Genomic DNA, 16,169 nt, shown 5'->3' with positions numbered 1-16,169 from the left:
GGCCTTTAAGCAGATAAAGTTAAATGAGGTCATAAGGGTGGGGCCCTCATCCACTGTGACAGGTGTCCTAATAAAAGAGCATGTCCCAGCAGTGTGTCCACAGAGGGAAGGTCGTGTGAGGACAGTCAGCTGCAACCCAGGGAGAGCGGCGTCAGGAGAAGCCCACCCTGCCAAAGCCTCCGTCTCAGGCTTTCTGCCCCCAGAGCCCTGAGAAAATGAGTCTCTGTTGTTTAAGTCACCCAGTCTGTGGAATTTTGTTAAGGCAGCCCTAGCAAACTAACACACCATATTTGATACTTTGATGGAGAGGCCTTTATTCTCATAGGAAATCTGTATTGTGGCCCTCTAGTAGAAATTGTCGAGCTGTGTGGAGTGGATTTATTCTCTATTAGCTAAAATGATTCACATTCTGAAAAGAGCATCGCAAAGACAGCCTGGGATGCCATTGACTGGATACACACAAAAAGGTCGCTGTTCAACAGTGACTAAAATTAACGGGGACTAAGCGTACATGCAGGATGGAAAGGCTCCGCCACTGCAAGTTAAAACAGGAAGTGCGGGGACGTCCATGGTGGTCCAGTGGTGAGGACTCCGATTTCCAACGCAGAGGGTGTGAGTTTGACCCCTGGTCAGGGAGCCAGGATCCCACATGACTTGTGACCAGAAAACCAGAACATAAAACAGAAGCGATATTGTAACAAATTCAATAAACACTTTAAAATCCACCCCAATAACAAAAAACAAACAGGAAGAACTTTCCCCAGAGACTGTGGTAATGCTAGCATCATATTAACCTTTGTTAATATGGAGGTGCTGAATCTACGCTGGTTAATGAGGGAGACAGTGTTACATTATAAAAATTACTTTCTTGCTGCCATATCTGCCTGTTTGCTGCCATTATAATTCTGCTTAAAATCTTTAAAGACTGAGAGTCAATCTGCTTCTGATTTTATAGGCCTCTAAAATTGCTAGTTAAATTTCCTGGGCACTGTCAATAAAAAAAGAGGGAGAGAAGACAGGAAAAGCACAGACAATATAGTTTACATATTGCTAAACTATAAGTTCCTAGAGGTCAGGGGTTTATCATTATCTCCTGAGATCATCAAACACTCTCATTTGCACACGGTTAGCACTGATGAGTAGTTTACTGAATTGCATCTCCAGACAAAGAAAAGTACACAGCTAATATGACTGTAGAATAAAGAGGAAATTTTGCATATACCATGTGAAGTCAATTATATCAGTTTACAATTATATGTTATTTAGGAGTGAAATATGTAAGTAGGTTTTAACTGAACTAATGACAAAAATGCAGGCATTTCTGAATTTCTAGATATATCCAAGTATCTGTGCTATTAAATATTATGAAAATTGATTGATTGCCCCAGTTGGTAACTTGATTCACTTTTTTCAGCTTTATTGAGGTATAATTGACAAATAAAATTATAAGATAGTTAAAGTGTACAATGTGATGATTATATATACATATATAAGTATACACACACACACACATTGCCCATCACCTCACATATTTACTTGTTTTTTGGTTTACCTTTTGCAAAAATATTTGATATCAAAAACTTTCTTCCTTGTTCAAGAACAAACAGTAGTGAAGAGTAATAGTATCTAAGTTTCCTAAACATAACAATCTGGTAATGTAACCATCTGATTTATAACTTATCATAGATTAGTATATGTAACTATACTAGTAGTATATATCATATATTAAAACAAAAAGAAAGCCATTATTTTTCTTCTTGGTCTGGTAAGCTCTTTAAAATTTTTTTCTAAAATTTTGTGTACAATTTTTAAAGGTTACGTCCCATTTACAGTTTTTACAAACATTGGTTACATTTCCCATGTTTTATAGTACATCCTTAAGCCTATCTTATGCTCAGTAATTTGTATTTCCACTCCCCTCTTATACTGCTCCCCTGGTAACCACTAGTTCGTTCTCTATATCTGTGAGTTTGTTTCTTTTATGTTATATTCACGAGTTTCTTGTATTTTTTAGATTTCACATATAAGTGATTTCATACAGTATTCATCTTTCTGTTTGACTTAACCTAAAGCCCACCAAGTCCATCCATGTTGCTCCAAATGGCAAAATTTTGTTCTTTTTAATGGCTGAGTAGTACTCCATTGTGTGTGTGATCTCCATCCATCTGTTGACGGACACTTGAGCGGTTTCTATATCTTAGCTGTTATAAATAATACTGTTATGAACATCAGGGTGCGTGTATTTTTTCAAATTAGTGTTTTTGTTTGTCTGGATATATACTGAGGAGTGGAATCACTGGGTCATACAGTAGCTCTATTTTTACTTTTTGGGAAACCTATATATTGTTCTCCACAGTGGCTCCACCAATTTACATTCCCACCAACACTGTACAAGAAAACCATTAATTTTATATCCCAGATAAACATGGGATTCTACAAGAAGTCAGTGAGAACTTATCAAAAATACACAGTTCTGTGTCTGTAGCAAAACCACACACGCAGTAAAATTTCTCTCCATCAGTCCATCATGTTGCCTCTCTGCCTCACACCACAAAGCACCCACCATGGTTAAGGTGCAGTCGGAACTCGGGGGAAGGCGAGAAGGACCTGGCGACTGGATAAGATGTAAGTGATGTCACCAGCACAGTGATACAAGCCAGCGTGTGTCGTGTTGGCTGAACTGTAGCCGTACTCTCTGCAGGCTCAGCAACCCCATCATGACAACAGCAATAGTATCAGGCAGCATTTACTTATTGTAGCCAGAATGTAATCTTTTGCTAGGAAGTTTAATAGTCACACAAGTCCAAGAAACCCAGAGAGTCCCAAACAGGATAAACCTAAGGTGAAACACCCCAAGACACATATTAATCAAATTAACAAAGATCAAACACAAAGAACAAATACTAAAAGCAGCAAGGGAGAAACAACAAATAACACACAAAGGGATTCCCATAAGGATAACAGCTGATCTCTCAATAGAAACTCTTCAGCCCAGAAGGGAATGGCAGGACATACTTAAAGTAATGAAAGAGAATAACCTACAACCCAGATTACTGTACCCAGAAAGGATCTCATTCAGATCTGAAGGAGAACTCAAAAAAGCTTTACAGACAAGCAAAAGCTGAGAGAATTCAGCACCACCAAACCAGCTCTTCAACAAATGCTAAAGGATCTTCTCTAGACAGGAAACACAGAAAGGGTGTATGAACGTGAACCCAAAACAACAAAGCAAATGGCAACGGGACCATACCTATCAATAATTACCTTAAATGTAAATGGGTTGAATGCCCCAACCAAAAGCAAAGACTGGCTGAATGGATACAAAAGCAAGACCCCTATATATGTTGTCTACAAGAGACCCACCTCAAAACAAGGGACACATACAGACTAAAAGTGAAGGGCTGGAAAAAAATATTTCACGCAAACAGAGACCAAAAGAAAGCAGGAATAGCAATACTCATATCCGATAAAATAGACTTTAAAATAAAGGCTGTGAAAAGAGACAAAGAAGGACACTACATAATGATCAAAGGATCAATCCAAGAAGAAGATATAACAATTATAAATATATATGCACCCAACATAGGAGCACCGCAATATGTAAGGCAAATGCTAACACGTATGAAAGGGGAAATTAACAATAACACAATAATAGTGGGAGACTTTAATACCCCACTCAAACCTATGGATAGATCAACTAAACAGAAAATTAACAAGGAAACACAAACTTTAAATGACAATGGACCAGCTAGACCTAATTGATATCTATAGGACATTTCACCCCAAAACAATCAATTTCACCTTTTTCTCAAGTGCACACAGAACCTTCTCCAGAATAGATCACATCCTGGGCCATAAATCTAGCCTTGGTAAATTCAAAAAAATTGAAATCATTCCAGTCATCTTTTCTGACCACAATGCAGTAAGATTAGATCTCAATTACAGGAAAAGAAAACTATTAAAAATTCCAACATATGGAGGCTAAATAACACGCTTCTGAATAACCAACAAATCATAGAAGAAATCAAAAAAGAAATCAAAATATGCATAGAAATGAATGAAAATGAAAACACAACAACCCCAAAACCTATGGGACACTGTAAAAGCAGTGCTAAGGGGAAGGTTCATAGCAATACAGGCTTACCTCAAGAAACAAGAAAAAAGTCAAATAAATAACCTAACTCTACACCTAAAGCAACTAGAGAAGGAAGAAATGAAGAACCCCAGGGTTAGTAGAAGGAAAGAAATCTTAAAAATTAGAGAAGAAATAAATGCAAAAGAAACAAAAGAGACCATAGCAAAAATCAACAAAGCTAAAAGCTGGTTTTTTGAAAAGATAAATAGAATTGACAAACCATTAGCCAGACTCATCAAGAAACAAAGGGAGAAGAACCAAATCAACAAAATTAGAAATGAAAACGGAGAGATCTCAACAGACAACACGGAAATTCAAAGGATCATAAGAGACTACTACCAGCAGCTCTATGCCAATAAAATGGACAACTTGGAAGAAATGGACAAATTTTTAGAAAAGTATAACTCCAAAACTGAACCAGGAAGAAATAGAAGATCTTAACAGACCCATCACAAGCACGGAAATCGAAACTGTAATCAGAAATCTTCCAGCAAACAAAAGCCCAGGACCAGATGGCTTCACAGCTGAATTCTACCAAAAATTTAGAGAAGAGCTAACACCTATCTTACTCAAACTCTTTCAGAAAATTGCAGAAGAAGGTAAACTTCCAAACTCATTCTATGAGGCCACCATCACCCTAATAATTAATTAAATTTAATCCTAGCAAATCTCAGCCTAGCTCGATTTCTGCCCGGAGAGAAAAGTGAAGCAATGGGGACTTTCTTAACCAAATGATGTAAGTAGTGCTGAAACAGAACTGTGTCTCCTTGCCAATGTCACGGTTTGATTTAACCAGTAGCTAAAGCAATGGTCAAGGAACTGGGTACTGGCTCTAAACGTGTCAGGAAAAGAAGGTATGAGGTACGTAGTACAGAGGGAACTGATTTTGAAAAGAATCTAGGCATGATACAGCATGACACATTCAGGGCGCTACCCAAACAAGACTTGGAGTTTACTAGAGCCTGGTACATTTCTATTTCTCTTTGAAAAAATAAAACAAAAACAAACAACCCACTGACATGGTGCTTATTTTTTTTTACTGAGCCCTTTTGATCTAGGTTTTATCTTTGCAAAAGGCCCCACTAGACATTCTGTTATAGTTGATAGGACTGTTGGTGTGTGTAAATTTCATGTTCTGGTCAAGAAAATCTCAATTAAGGTTTTTATAAATTAGGTGGTCTTATTCAAAAGGATACTGCCTTTTATCTTTAAAAAATAAATATTATACTTAAACTAAATTTGAGATATTTATCATATTTATATATGGCTAGTTTACTTTCATTTTGTAATTTGCACAGGCTCTAAAGACTAGTAAATTTTGACTTCTAATCAACCCTCAGTTTTAAAACAGGAAGTAAACCAAGAGGATTATTTGCCTTTGGAGGAAGAAAGGAAATCTTTGCTATTATTGTATCTATGAATTACTGTTTTTTTAAATCTCACAGGAATACCAGCATCCAGTTTTAAATTGTTAAGTAAGGACACCCTAAATCACGAATTGCTTTTAATAGGCAGTGTGACCTATGACATAACTGCGTGTGTGTGAAGTCGCTTCAGTCATGTCTGACTCTCTGTGATCCCATGGACTGTAGCCCGCCAGGCTCCTCTGTCCAGGGGATTCTCCAGGAAAGAATACTGGAGTGGGGCGCCATTGCCTTCTCCAGGGAATCTTCCTACCCTAGGGACTGAACCTGCATCTCCTACATTGGCAGGCAGGTTCTTGACCACTAGCACCACCTGGGAAGATTCATGACATAATTAAAGCCGATAAATTTATTATTCTCTATTAGAGAAAAGTCCACCCTCCTCTTAACATTCAACATGAATGAGTCAGGACATTTTTTATGTGAAGTATGTTTTTATGTGAAGCCATAACGTCCCAAACCCAAACATGGCAAAAGACTACAGAGAGAAGTAATGGGCCTTCGGCTTCCTCCACGTGTGAGGCGAGTGTGTCTGCTTGTTCTAGACCGAAGCACTATGGCGCAGTCACAGCCAGTTTGCAATCTTCCCTATTCCCTGAAAGATCCGGGGTTAGGGCGCTTTTCCCTTTAAGGAGTTGTGGCTTTCGGTTAATCGCATGGGTATGGTTTTTCCCACAGGATGCTACATTTTGCATCTTTCCCCTTTGTCCCTTAGAGTCTTTCTCATTCCTGGAAGGCTGCCTGGAAAGCAGGGCATTGTAGGGAACACAGCAGCCTGTACTTCCACCGTTTTGTTTCTGTGAAGAAGGTCAAGGTCAGTTTCTGGCTGTAAAATGGAGAAGCTGACCTACAAACCAAGAGGAAGTACCAGCTCTACAACTGGTCCAGGAAACTCTAATCTTAATATTTCAAAGATGTGCATGCTCGATAAACTTTTAAACATCACCTAGGTCAAGGAGTGTATTCTGTGCTGACTACTTTGCATAGTTCTACAGTACTTTGTACTTTGAAAATTACAGAATCAATGGAAAGAAAAGATTAGAATCATACAAGCAGAATTTTGTACTGCATCACAGAACTCATGTTGGTCAGCAGTGGAAGGTGAAAATATGTCCTGCTTTACCTAATAAAGTCTTCAAAATGCAGCATGATTATTTGTTTAAAGAAGCTTTCACAAAAGTACAGTAACTTAGGAATGCTCAAAAGATCACTAGTTAGTTTTTTTTTCGGCTCAGCCAGTTGCTTTTGCAATTTATTTGCTGCTTCAGCTGTACATGCTAGAGAATGCATAAAATTATGTTATGACTTTTTCCCTGGGGAAATCAAGTCATTTTGAGAATTACAGCATGGCTCTGATGATATCAGGTCAATAGTTTCAAGCCACAAAGCACTCTGTTATATGTAGTCACATGGTTCATTTATTGCAAAGATTCCCAAACACTTTTGGTTGTGACATACCCAAATTGCCTGATTTGTGTAGCAGACTGGAATCAAGGGGGAGGATGCTGATAGAGGTAGAGTTGGACACCAGTCTAACCAACCTCCTTCCCAAGAGCTGGAGAACAGAGCCTTTACATTTTTGTATACTTTAATTCCACTCATGGGTACCCTGTTTGATCTATTTAGAGCTACTTTACTGGCTCATCTGCACAGTCTAGATACCTATCACCTACAGTCAATTATCACATTTTAGAGTTGAACAGGACCTATGAAAACCTTTGGAATGACCATCAAATTCATAGATAAGACAACCTAGGAAGAAATCAGCAACAGGATAAAGTGGGATAGGGAGGGGATTTTGGAAACAGAAACAGGGTCTGAATCTTGGGGTTCCTGTTTAGTACATCTGTAATCTTAGCCATGCTACTAAGCCTCGTGGAATCTCAACTACAAAACAGGAAAATTCTACTTAGTTATAATATTTTAAGATTAGAAACAGTACACGCGTGCCACACACCACATACCTAGCATTAATTAATTGCTAACTTTCCTAGTGACTTTCCCAGTTTATAGAGCAAGATAGAAAGTCTGAATTAAAGTTCTACACCTAGCTCCTAGCTCAGTGCATTCATTTTTGTGATGTCTTGGATATTTCAAAATAGTTCGAATTCTTAGGTTAAAGATGTATATTTGTGTTTCAGCACCAAAGTCAGGTGCTGAAACCTTAACCCCAAAGTGATGATTTTACAAGGTGGGGCCTTTAGGAGGTAATCAGGCTTAGGAAAAGTCATGAGGCTAGAGCCCCTGTGATGAAATGATTGTCCTCATAAGAGGAAGAAAAGGTTTCCCTGGTGACTCAGTGGTAAAGAATCCACCTGCCAATGCAGGAGACACAGGTTCGATCCCTGGGTCAGGAAGATCCCCTGGAGAAGGAAATGGCAACCTGCTCCCGTATTACTATTGCCTGGGAAATCCTGTGAACAGAGGAGCCTGGCAGGCTACAGTCCACAGGGTCACAAAGGGTCAGACGTGACTTAGCGACTAAACCACCACCAGCACTATAAGAGGAAGAAGAGATTGGAATTCCTTCATCATGTGAGGGGATGCAGCGAGAAGGCAGTCATCTGCAAACCAGAAAGAAGATTTCTGGTACCTCACCAGGTGCCAATTCTGTTGGCACTTTGGTCTTGGATTTCTCAGCCTCCAGAACTGTGAGAAATAGATGACTGTTGTTTAAATAACCCAGTTAATGGTGTTTTGTTATAGCAGCCCAAGCTGACTAATACACTTTACATCTCCATACTGAAGTTTCCTAATGGTGGTATTACTCACCAGTTTAGTGTTTATCAACATCCATTTTATTGTAGCAAGTATACCCAAGGTGAAGGAGATCTTTTGGAAAGAATCTCCAACGCCACCAGTATTTGGAGAGCACTTACAGTTTTCAGAGTGTTTTCACAGACTTAGAACCTCTGAGTAAGGAATTGCAACTATCCATGTTTTCACTACCCTTGATACATGGATGAGGTAGCCTCCATCAAAGAAGCTAAGGATGGTCAAGTCCTGCCTCTGCGTAACAGGACTCAAATAGAGTCTGCCTCAAGTCCTGTGTTTTCACTGCTGGATGTTTCAGTTGCCTCTATAAAAGATAAAGATTTGCCCCATGGACAGAGGGGCCTGGCAGGCTACATACAGTCCCTGGGGTCTCAAAGAGTAGGACATGACTTAGCGACAAACAATAACAACTAGATGAAGATGCTGACGGTTCAGACTCCTAACTACACACAGCAAATCAGGATTCAAGTGATTGGAGAAGCAGGAATGAGACACACAATGATGGTGGAGTCGGCACTTACGACGGCAGCATGATGGAAGCAAGCGCAAGAGTAGGAGCTGAAGGCGTCTCCAGATGTTTCCAAGTCACCCAGGATTACCGTAATTTGCTAAAAAGAATTCTGTGATTTGAGGCCTCTGCAAAGTTTTATGATGCCACCTAACAGGATCAGAGCACATGTTAAGCATAGACTAAGTCTTTCTAGTGTTTTGCTAAAAACGAGAGAGTGTTTTACCAAGTATTACTGAGCTCTTCATTAAACTAAAAACTTGAAGTGTTGGATCAAAAAAAAAAAAGTTGAAGTGATCAGTTCAACCAATACATATGATATTTGTGACAACCTGAATTGATACATGCTAAAATCATTGGGAAAACTGACTCCGTGTAAGGTTGCTAAGTTTATTTACCTTGTTTTGAAGACAGAGAAATTATAAAAATATAAGGGATTAAGATTAATATCAAAGAAGATTACAGAAACTGATCCACATATATTTAGCTTTGCAGGGTCTTAGAAAACAGGCTGAATTTATCAAAAATAGCTATGCCATTAAAAATAGAGGACTGATCCAGTGAAACCTGCCTTCAGCAGGAATTGGTACAGCCCCCATTCCTCTGAAGAGCACTAGTTTTTGATTCTTCAGCAAATCACTTGTTCTTTTTAGACAAACTTTTTTTCTCATTTATGAAAGACTGCACAAGCCTTTGGCTTAGCATTTCATTTAAACTTTCTTAATTGAATGATCTAGGTACTAAATGGGTAAAAGTAGTTCCAGCTTATTGGACGTGTACTATATATCAGATACTCTTCTGGATGCTAGCTGTGTGTATGTGCATGTGTTTAGCCATGATCTACACTACAGCCAGGCCAAGTGAGTAGTAAAAGTCTCATTTTGTATGAGGGGGAACTGAGATGCAGTTTGTTTGATGATTGGCTTAGGTTAGAATCCTGTCTGCTTGTAAATCCCATCCTCTTCAATCTTCATACACATTCTGATGTATAGGGGTATAGAGATATCTTATATTCAAGCCAGTTTAAAAATACAGTACTATTCACTCATTTATTCTATAACTATTGATTCAAATTTTATTATGTCCCAGGTACTATTATAAGAACTGAGTCTACATTGATGAACACAGGCAACAGGGGGCCCCTATTGGGCTTTTACCATTCTGTAGAGGAGTTTACTTTGCCTGTAAAGGTCAGTATAATCAAAGTTATGGTTTTCCCAGTAGTTATAGATGGATGTGAGAGCTGGACAATAAAAAAGGCTGAGTGCTGAAGAACTGATACCTTTGAGCTGCGGTGCTGGAGAAGACTCTTGACAGTCTTTGGACTGCAAGGAGATCCAACCAGTCAATCCTAAAGGAAATCAACCCTGAATATTCATTGGAAGCACTGATGCTGAAGCTGAAACTCCACTACTTTGGCTACCTGATGAGAAGAGCCGACTCATTGAAAAAGACCCTGATGCTGGGAAAGATTGAAGGTGGGAGGAAAACGGGGGCAACAGAGGATGAGACGGTTGGATGGAATCACCGACTCAATGGACATGAGTTTGAGCAATTTCCAGGAGAAGGTGAAGGACAGGGAAGTCTGGCGTGCTGCAGTCCTTGGGGTCACAAAGAGTCAGACACAAGTAAGCAACTGAATAGCAAGATCATGAGAGTCACAGGTACACAATTTCCAGGAATTGACTTTATTTTTGCTTAACATTTTTAACATTGTTATAAATTAGCAGAAAATTAAACATCTCTGAGTATTGTTTTACTTTGGGAAATGTGAACTGAGTTAATAATCAAAAATTAATAATAATAACTGATTAATAACAAAAATTTATGACCCCCCAATATGTTTTCTTTCATTTCAAAATATAACCTAGCAAATTCTACTATTTATTGTCCTAGGTGCCGACTAATGAGATTTGTGGCTTCTAATGTATCCTTGATCTCACTCTCAACCTCTCTGCCTTATTCACACTGAATTTTGTTGAATTTTGAACCTTATAGTTACTGTGGTTTCTCCCCATTCATTACTAACTCCAACCTGGCTTTGCTGCACCTGCTTCTATTTTAAATGAATCTCAAAGTGGAAGATAATCATGTTCAATTTCCACTCTTTCTGAGAGTGGAAAACTTTCAGTCAAGTGGAGAACTTCACTGTAGAATTTTCAATTTCCTTTAAATGGGGCTTAATAAGTAGACTTGCCCAGATGTGCCTGAGAAAGAGTGTGAAAAGAAAAAGATCAAAATAAAGGCACCAAAGAAGCCAAGAAGAGTTGCCTATTGTTCTAGACTCTTAGATCCTTTCTTCAAAATGAAATGCTTGACTGACAAGGATTTAGGTGCTTGCCTTTCTTGATAAAGGCTAACACAATGAGTTGACATAATTGTGCAAAAGTGCTTTCCTGAAGTGCCAAATGAAACAACAAGAAATACTTCCTGATCGACGTTGCACTGACAAATCCAATTCAATAATCTGTGAGATGTTGAAGCTAATACAAATTACCCCTGAGACTGAGAACTGAAATAACTTGAGACAAATGTTACCTTCTCAATGTTTTCATGTTTTGATTCTATTTTGGATATCAGATTGTGGTAGTGTCAACGTTTCCATTATGAACTCAGCTCTTTCTCAGATTTTCATTCTTCTATTTATCTTGTTTTAATTACAGCCTAAATCCCATGGAGGTGGGGGTGGTGGGGGAAGCCTCACACTCAGACTGTGCTAAAAGGGAAGGTCATTTAAATAAAACTTTCAATAGCCCAAGTTCCTGACTTGTAGGTTAGAGGTGATAATGCCACCTTTCCCAAATATAAGAAGTGATTTCAAAGTGTGGAGACCATTGTCATTACATTAAAATAGGTGACTCACACTGGGTGTACTTCCAGGATGGGGAGTTAGTTCCTCATGTCTTTCTTTCCATGTTGGCAGAGCAGAGTCCTCCTCCCCACCCTCCCTGACTTCAAAGGAAATGTTATATTTCCGTCTCCTCCTAGTTTCTGGCAGGGGTGGAGTTAAAGAATTTAGGCAGATGAGCTCTCTCCTTTCTAGAAAAAAATGTAATATATTGAAATATATAACATATACAGAAACTTATCTAGATGTCTGTATGAGGATTGCAATATAAATCTCATCTACATGTCTTTATATAAAACATATAAGACACTTACATAGAGAAACTTATTCATATATATATATGCATATGTGCTAAGTCACTTCAGTCATGTCTGACTCTTTGTGACCCTATGTACTGTAGCCCACCAGGCTCCTCTGTCCATGGGGTACTCCAGGCAAGAAAACTGGGGCTGGTTGCCATGCCCTTCTCCAGGGAATGTTCCCAAACCAGGGATGAACCCACAACCACATCTCTTATGTCTCTTGCATTGGTAGGTGGGTTCTTTATCACTGGCACCACCTGGGAAGCATATCTATATATGTACTTTAAATTTGGAAAAATAAGGCAGCAATCCAGTTTCATGGCAGAAAGTGAAGAAGAACTAAAGAGACTCTTGATGAAAGTGCAAGTGGAGAGTGAAAAAGTTGGCTTAAAACTAAACATTCAGAAAATTAAGGTTCATGGCATCCAGTCCCATCATTCCATGGCAAATAGATGGAGAAACAATGGAAACAGTGATAGACTTTATTTTTTAGGGTTCCAAAATCACTGTGATTGCACTGCAAGATGGTGATTGCAGCCTTGAAATTAAAAGACACTTTCTCCTTGGAAGAAAAGCTATGACAAACCTAGACAGCATATTAAAAAGCAGAGACATTACTTTGCCAACAAAGGTCCATCTAGTCAAAGCTATGGTTTTTTCCAGTGGTCATGTATGGATGTGAGAGTTGGACTATAAAGAAATCTTAGTGCCAAAGAACTGATGCTTTTGAACTGTGGTGTTGGAGAAGACTCTTGAGAGTCACTTGGACTGCAAGGAGATCCAACCAGCCCATCCTAAAGGAAATCAGTCCTGAATATTCATTAGAAGAATTGATGCTGAAGCTTAAACTCCAATACTTTGGCCACCTGATGTGAAGAACTGATTCATTGGAAAAGACCCTGATGCTGGGAAAAATTGAAGGCGGGAAGAGAAGGGGATGACGGAGGATGAGGTGGTTGGATGGCATCACTGACTCGATGGACATGAGTGTGAGTAAGTTCTGGGGATTGGTGATGGACAGGGAAGCCTGGCATGCTGCAGTCCATGGGGTTGCAAAGAGTCAGACACGACTGAGTGACTGAACTGAACTGAATCCAGTTTTCATTGTAGAGGAAAGAATACTTAACTCTGAGTTTGAAAACCTGGATACCCCCCTTTGTGGGACCTTGAGAAGCACATGAAATCTAAACCCAGATTGGTTTCCTCACTGATGTGCTAACTTCTGTCCTACTAACCAGGTTGTAAGCATGAAATAAAGTAATATGTGTGAAAGTGATTTGAAACCTGTGATACCCTATACAATGGTCAAGTATTATATCATCTGTTTTTACTCGCTTGCACTGGTCACCACATTAGCTTACGTGTCTAAGAGCCATAGATGGATTTCTACAGAATTTATATTGGAAACCAGAGGAAACTGTGATTTGATCTATACAAATATTTATTTTGTGTATAACATTTACAGCTAAAGAAGTAAAATAATGCATTTCTGTGAATATGTATGGAAGAATGTGTGCACATGAAGTAGGAAAACGAAAGGTTAGCGTGATGCCCTACTCAAGGGAGTAATTACACATTTCAGGGTGAAAAGTGCAAGTCACAGGAGAAGCCTGTTCACAGCTATGGACTTAAACTGCTATCAACTCTGTCTTTCATCGCCTATTCCCTTCTCTGCTGTTCTGGGAGAGCCGTGGAGACTCTTGGCGCGCACCTGCAGCAAACTGGGATTTGGATCTTTGGCGACTTAGATTGTAAAGAATCTTCCTGCAATTGAAGGAGATCTAGGTTTGATCCCTGGGTTGGGAGGATCCACTGGAGAAGGGAACGGCAACCTCTTCAATATTCTTACATGGAGAGTTCCATGGACAGAGGAGCCTGGTGGGCTACAGTCCATGGGGTTGCAAAGAGTCAGACATGACTGAGCGACTAACACTTTCACACTTTCACTTTCTTATCAATATATTGGCAAACTGCAATGACCTCAATGAAACTGAACACTGAGGCAGAGTAGCTGATCTGAGCCGATTTGGGTTCACCCCCTAAACATCAGGATTAGTACAAATCTTCACGGCTGTTAGTGCACACCACACTTGATTCACTAGTAGACATACAAGGCTGTATCCCCTGGAATCACCATCACACTTTCAGAGTGTTCAGCCTTGCTCCAAACCAACCACTTCAGTATGCTTGCTTTCCTTCTCTGGCCAAAGACACCCATGTGTGTTTACTTGCACACGTACACTTCAGTCTGTGCAATGTGAAGAGCCTGCAGGCTACACTCTGATCCCGATGCTTCCTTGTTATTCCCAGACACCATCCACAGAGGCAAGTTTCATGATCTTCTTCAAGGCCCCGTTCAGAAAGGCCAAGTGCTGCTGCCTCTTAGCCTGCTGGTTGGCACCGTGTCTACATGCTGATGTGTGTGCTGGCGTTTTGGAGGCTGTGTTTTCTCAGCCATGATTTCTGGATTTTATACTATGGGTATGGTTAGGGCTTATAGCAAAGAAGAATTATTGGTATTTTTATAGTTCTGAACTGCTTCCTTCAAAATTCAATTGCATATTAATATTACTCAGGCACTACATGTCTCAGCTTGTTGCATTCTCTGTTCTAAATATTTTGATATAGCTTCTATGAAAGGAGGTAGCTAAAACATTTCTGCAATAGGTAAGTGTCGAGAGACCACCAGGATAAATTTGTGACATTTTCCTGCCAAGCCAAAATGTACCAAGATGTGGCATATTAAAAGTTTAATTGAGATTGAATGGAGTCATTTTAAAATTAGCAGAACAGCAGCAAGTAATAAAATTGTGGTAGCATTTTGGCACATATTCTGGTATTCACATATTCACAATTCTACCTTTCACTTGCTGAAATAGCAAATGGTGACTATATCTATGACATATTAATCGTGTTTATGTTTCCTAGAACCACAAATTCAGGTCCAAGTACGCTTGGTTAAGTCTTATATCTTGGTGAGAAATAACTTATATTTTCAAATATGCCCAGGGCAGAAATTTTACATAACATTTATAAAATGAATCTCTATTTCATCTGTGATTAAAATGCAGTGGAAATTTTCAGAAAGGGTACATTCTACCTTAACATGGGTAGAATTTCTGGAATGCTGGTACATATCCTAAAAAATATTTCTTACAAACATTTAACATGTATGCATTTAGAAGAATTTTGCTTAGTGGCAGTATCAGGTATTAAGAGAAAAAAATATACATAGCTGTGGAAAAATCTACCTTGATACAATATTTGCATTCTTAAAAATCTGCATATTTCCAAGAAATGCAATATTTCTAGAGATGCAATAGTTTTCTGTTGACTTAATAGCAATTTTAGGAATGTTTTCATACAGACTTATCTTTCAAGCAACATAGAAGTCATTTTTTCAGAATGTGATAAATCTCTTTTCTTCTTTGTACATTTCCCTTCCAAAAGCCTACAGTGGATACAAATTGCTTTTGTTATGAAAAAGCATATTCAATTGTTGTCAAATTTGATAAAATTTCAAGAAATATCTAACACAAGGCCAGTGCATCTTCATACAATGAGTTAATATCCAACCATTAAAACTCATAAGAGATTATCTATGACATGGAAAATACAAATAATATATGATAAAGGCCTATTGCAAAATGGTCAAAAATATATTTTGAAAGAAAACACTGTGTTCACGTGGATAGAGAAAAACACACAGTGAAATATTACCTGTCATTGTGTTTGAGTGGTAGAAATGTGGATTCTCTTGTTCTTTTTGAAACTTTTCTATATTTTCCAAATTTCTCTGAGAATTGTATATGATTTTATAAGCAAGAAATACATATATTTTAAAATTAATATGTAGTGCTTATATAGATCTTTAAAAATTCTCTGTTTAACAGGCATGACACAAAGAATATATGAGATCTTTGTATAGGATCAGCATAAGCAAATGCAGAGAAATGTAAAACAGCACATTGCATTTTGTGAATGGCAGATCTGTAGATCTGAAGAGACAGATTGGGCCAGAGCATAGAATGCTCTAAATCAAGCTAAGAAATGTAAACTCTCTATAGGGTGACCATACAGACTGGTTTACCTGAGAGCCCCATTGTAGCCCTATTGTGGAAGCATAATTGTTAATGGCATCCCCCTTTATTATCAAAATTGTCTAGGTTTAGATGCT

This window comes from Odocoileus virginianus, chromosome 12, assembly GCF_023699985.2.
Source record: "Odocoileus virginianus isolate 20LAN1187 ecotype Illinois chromosome 12, Ovbor_1.2, whole genome shotgun sequence".
Lineage (NCBI taxonomy): Eukaryota > Metazoa > Chordata > Mammalia > Artiodactyla > Cervidae > Odocoileus > Odocoileus virginianus.
Note: the sequence above shows the minus strand (reverse complement) of the source record.